This window comes from Polyodon spathula, chromosome 8 (assembly GCF_017654505.1).
Source record: "Polyodon spathula isolate WHYD16114869_AA chromosome 8, ASM1765450v1, whole genome shotgun sequence".
NCBI classification, from domain to species: Eukaryota; Metazoa; Chordata; class Actinopteri; order Acipenseriformes; family Polyodontidae; genus Polyodon; species Polyodon spathula.
This window is the reverse complement of record NC_054541.1, coordinates 13,597,340-13,603,339: the sequence shown is the minus strand read 5'-3', so window position 1 is coordinate 13,603,339 and position 6,000 is coordinate 13,597,340.

The following is a 6,000-nucleotide window of genomic DNA, read 5'->3' as shown; positions in this document are numbered from 1 at the left end:
TGCCTTGTATTTGATGAAGCCCTCTGTCTTTAGGGTGCTATTGTAAAGGACATATTTGATCCTTGTAGTCTCTGGAGGACTTCCTGCCTCAAGAACTGTAAAAAAACATCTCTGCTCCATTTATGAGCCATGGAAACATGTTGCTTTAAATAGCCCACATTAGAGCAAATGGCTTCCACTCTGCTATTAATGGATGTGAGTTTGGATTGCTATCAGGGCCGCTCTATTGCGTTGGTGTCTAAGGGGGGACTAGCCAGTTCTATTTTGAGCTTAGAAAATATTCACAATCGCGTCCTGAATTGGAAAATGCATGTCTCTGGGGGCGTCTCTTAACTACAGGTGTGTTATTAACAGGTCACTCGTCACAATGAATGACCGGTACAGCAGCTCTCAGGAATTTGTACTACCCAAGGGGAAGATTCAGGCAACCAGCTGCCACCAAGTGACAGGTGTGATCATCCCATTCCAAAGCTTTGGGATCGGAAAAGGCACCTCAGTGATGTTTATAAAAATAATATACAGGGATTGTTCCAAGTTTATAATAGGCTCATACAGTGCAACGTTTACCCTGAAGGAAAAGATTGAAGGGGGGCAGAGTTTCAAAATTGAATGTAGAAAAATGTCTCTGAAGATGCCCACGATATGTCTTTAATACTGTGCCATTAATGCCTAACAGGAAGGAATACCAGGACAGTGTGTTCATCTTCACACTGTTTCTATATAAAGCAGTCTAGCAGTGTCTTAGTGAATTAACCTAAGCCTTTGTACAGCACTTGTAGGAATATCATATGAGAGAGAGAGAAACATGCTGTTTCTTATCTTTAACTTTACTTCCACTGTTTGGAATTCTTGGGTACTGTATTCTAGTGCCCAACGTTTGTTATAAAAGCATAACACTTTTCCATTTGCTCAGCTGTTTCTCTTTGAGAGATTTTAATCAGGAGCCGTATCAGGAATGTGTGAGGCAGGAAGTCTTCAGATTACTGTCTTAACTCTGGGCATGAAGAGGGGGGCTGGAGTGAGAGTCGTCATGAGGGAATCAGGAAAGCCACAAAAGAGAACCGATCCCACTGCAGCGACACAGCGTCACAACCCCATTCCGAGATTCAGTCATCTCCCTTAAATGGACAAGCCTGGGTGAAAGGTTAAGCTTGGACAAAGAGAACATGTAGCATTGTGTGTTCCTTGGTTTGTTCTCCTGTCATTTATTACCTGCTGGTGTGAATAGAAAGCAACACCTGTGCTTGCATGCCATATTAACTGCTGGCTCTCCAGTACTGCTCTGATGTTGATATTTCTTAGCAGTGTTACATAGGTATTGCAGATGGTTAAGTTCTGTTTCTACTGGTGTTCACTGCAGAGCACGTTGCAGTAGAGGATCATAGCTGGACTTCCATTGTAAATTTCCACAGCAGACTGCCCGCAAGCCTGCATCCCTGACAGCGCTGGGAGCTTGAAACAATGCAGTAATCTGAGCCCTCAAACTGCAACAGCAGAGTCCCAGACTGGTTATTCTCGTCTCTGACAGTCCAGCCCTGAACCAGCGTGAAGGGAGAGTGTCCGCTGGCAGGATCTCAGAAATCCACTCTGGTCATGTGAGCTGCTGAGGAACTGTCTGGCCCTCAGGTTAAAATGAAAGAATATGTCTCAAGTAGTTTGGCTAAGCTCTGAAACAATGTGTGGAATGTTTACTTTAATAAAAAATCAAAAGGATATCAAGGAAAGTAGTTTGGCTGAATTTTTGGAGGCTTTCTTGTTGATTTAGTGTCATTGCAGCGGCAGGATGTGCATTGGAATTGTGTTTATCATGCAAACACTGGAGTGGCTTTGTTCTTTAGGCAGCTGAAGAACGTTTAGTTATCCAATCAAGTTATGAATAGCCACCTGTTGTTTGGTTTTTTTTGTTTTTTTTTAAATGAAGGTCCTGAGGTTACACAAGTAATGCAGTTTTTTTCTAAGTAGAAATACTTTGATTTGTTTTTAATATCACCTGTTCCTTAAAAAACAAAAAAGTTGCTCGTATCAGAGTGTGTTCGGAGTGAAACTGAAGCTTGATCGCAAGGGAACTCAAAGAGGCGTTTTGAAACTTGACTGTTTGATAATATTGAATAGAACCAGATTGAATCGGTTTCTGGGCAGAAGCATTTAACAGAAACATGTCAGAAAGATGAAAGGATTTTATTGAAAGAATGTGCATGAGGAATAGGTTTAAAAATGCTTGACATAAGAGTCATAATTGAAGTGTATACAATCTCTGTGCTCTCTATAGCAACACTGTACAGCAAGCTACAAAGTGATTTGAAGTCCTTAGCAGCTAACAGCTGTGTGTATTTATATTGGAGGACGTGGAATAGAGCAGTCAATGCAAGATGGTCTGGCATTGCCATATTCATAAATATCATGTCGGGGGGAGAAAAGCTTCATTTCTTTTAAGGTATGCAGGTAGAGAGGCATGGCTCTCAGGAACACATTCAGCACAGTGCTGATGAGCTGCTAGTGCACAATCACATGCAGGCAGTGTTCCATACACAGGTAGAGAGGCATGGCTCTCAGGAACACATTCAGCACAGTGCTGATGAGCTGGAAGTGCAGCAGTGCAAAATCACATATTTGTATCTCCATTGTAGTTTTTGATGCAGTAATGTTCAGCACTAGCTTGTTTTTATCTCATTGTAGTGTTTGATGCAGTAATGTTAAGCAGCACTAGCTTGTTCCTGCGCTGTGTAGGCAGAACCCAAGGTAATCCACCCATCCCTGTCTCATTGCTGGCCTCCGAATTCCTCCAGTGCTTCCCTCAGGGGTCCACTTTGATACTTCCATCCTTGCATTCAATACAGTTCTGTCATGCATGAATTTGTGATACCTCTAGGCATGTTAGTCGTGTTTCACGGGGAACTGTTAGCTCAGTTTCAGTAAGGAATATCAGGTCCCTGTTCAGCACGCTCATCTCTTGAGATGATTATTCACGCACATCAAAGCCTCCCTTTAGCCAGCTGAACTTCATTTTAGTAACCCGATACGTTATTGAGTTCTCTACAGTCTGCTCAAGTTTAGTTTGTGTGACTTGCTTATTTAGGATGTTAAAATAATTAAATTCATGTAGGAATATAAGTATACTTTATATAAACATTAAACTCTAAAGATTCAACTCTAAAACTGAGGGAACACTAAGCCACTTTGTGGGTTGGAACTTGGTTTAAGCAAACTAGGTTTCAGGCCACTGCATGGCACACCAGGGGAGACGTGGGGTTTGATACAGCAACGTTGCCTTAAACTTGGTCTCCAGGTCTCCTGAAACCAGGTTTCAAGCCACTGCTTCTGAAAAAAGTTGCTTCATGTTCCTTCAGCTTAGGTGAAGGTGACAGATTTCTTGCAGAAACGCATGTGTGACAGCAAAAGAAATGGCAACGCACAGAAGAACACCACAAGACTCAAACCACATTCTCACTTCTTTTCAAACACCGCTGTCAACACAGAACATAAACCCCATGATAATCCTGCTCTTACTGTCCCCTCAAGTGCTAAATTCCCCAAATGAAACACACACAAAAAGAAGGAACTAAAAAGAAGAAGTTTAGCAGGTGACGTCTCATTCATGACCAGAGCAGATAAGTGCAGAACCAGCAGAATTATATTTAGCTGCTGCCGCGCGTCGCAATGGTTACAAGATTTCCTGATTCAAAGGCCAGACTTATTTATTTCACTGAATCTGTAAATGCTGTAGCAGAAATAGCACAACTTGCTGAGAGTTTAATATTAGGTAAAGCTGCAGCTCAGTCCTTATAGAAACATTAGGATAATGTCGCTCTGTCTGTCTGTCTGTCTGTCTGCCTGTCTGTTCACTTGGAGGTGATTATCAGAACTGTCAGACTGGGTCTGTGTAAAACCTTTTTGAACATGTTAATAATTCAGTTGATGGAAGTTTCCTATTATTAGCTGTGTTTTTTTAACAATATTTATTCATTGTAAACACAATGCACAATGGGAGACAGTGTAGCGGTAGAGAGAGGGGTGGGGGGTGGAGAAGTTGCTCAAGAACTGCTGGCTGACTGGAATTTTGGTTAATATCCTGAGGGAAGTGAAGCAGGGCTGGGAAAGTGACGCAGGGCTGGAGCCATCTCTCCTGCCAAGCTATGCTTAACAAGCATCATGTATTGTCTGAACAATTGCAACACATCCATTATGAAATTAAAAAAAAAAAAAAAGTTATTTTGTGATGCTACCTTTGCAATTCATTACATGAACTTATGCACATATTAACTGGTATTTAAAATCTGAACCACTGCTTGTTTGTCTGTGTAATTTCCAAAGAGGTCACAAAGAAGAAGAGGGTTATGTTGCTTTGTTCTGTTTCTGAAGGCAACACCTCACTGCAACCCGACACCCTGGAACTGAACGCCCAGCCTCCAGCTCCAGCACCAGTATAACATTACCACACTGCTTTTCAAGACTTCATGATAAATGGCCTCAATTGTTAGCTAATAAAGAGGCTCCAGTCCCAGTAAGATGATCTAAAACGACTTCCTTTTTCAACAAAAGATTTACCAGCAGCGTATTGTTAGAAATGTAACATTGCAAAAAATGTTCTGTTCATCCATTCTCTTGAGAACTGACAAGAAAAACTATTTATTAAAGCCGTAACGGTATGTAAGTATTTCTGTGAATAGACTCCGTCAATGCAGTTTATTTAAAAAGAAGTCACTCTGTAAATAAGTAATGTGACAGTTGAAATAATTTCTTACTTGATTACTTCCAATTGGCATGCACTGATAACCAGATGAATATCAGAGCCGTAATCAGGACAAGAGCCATTTCCCTGCTTTAATTAGCTCAGCACCCTTTCCACGGCTTTGATTAGTGGAACATTTCCTTTGTAATGCATTCTCTTCACTTCAATAGTCTCTCTCTGCCACGCTGGTGTGCAGCAGTTAGATGTGCTCTCAGCATACCTTGAGCCACTCTCCTTTAGTGACACTGCAATGGGGCAGAGAAGGCTGCTTTATAATGATGTTCCTTCAGAAGAATGGAACACGTCATTGAGAAAGACTTGTAGCCCAAACGTTTGTCCTTGAGCTTTTCAGCTTGGATGTTTAATAGTCACGGAATACAAATACATTACCAGTAAAAACGGCCAATCAAATCATTTTAAATCATTTTAAAAGAAGAAGAATATACCTCTCACAATATCCGAAGGCCAATTTAACAAGGAATGTGTTGCAGTCGAAAATGGGCCGCCTGGAGCAGACTGCCCATCTGTATTTCAGGAAATGCCTTCCATTCCAGTCTAATTCACGCTCCTTCCATGGGAGCCTGGGACTTCCTATGTCTGTGCAGCCCATTGAGGCTTCACCCCATTGAGGAGGCCTGCTGCACGCCCCTGTTTGAGACACTGGACCATTTGTCTTCCAGTGTGCCTGCCCAGGACATTTCCCCTCTCCCCTGCCCTAGCCTCAAGATATTCCCTAATGGACTGGAGAGGAGCAGGCATCTGATCATGCTCGTGTTGTGTTGGGATTGGAATGTTGATTCTTCGTTGTCCTCGTTACGGCAATTTCTTTCATCGGTGCAAACTGGGGGCACAGGGGTTGAATACTTATGCAAGATATTTCAATTTTTTATTTTTCTTAAAAATATTTCCCTACATAAAACCAATGTCACCTTACAATAATTGATTTTGAGTTTAAGTGTTTTAAAACAAAGAACGAAAATTCAATGTACCATTTGTAATTCAGTAATATGAGAGAATTGGTCAGGGGTCTGAATACTTTTGCAAAGCACTATATATATATATATATATATATATATATATATATATATATATATATATATATATGATGAACACTTTGGAGTTAGCATTAGGATTGGTCCTTTGTTCTTCCCCACTCTTTGGTGTCAAGTTGCAAGTCATCTGTATTTTCTTAAATCAATCACAATGTCCCATGTAACTAAACCTGTGCAAAAATCGAAATAAGAAAGATAAAATACAACCCAAATGCATTT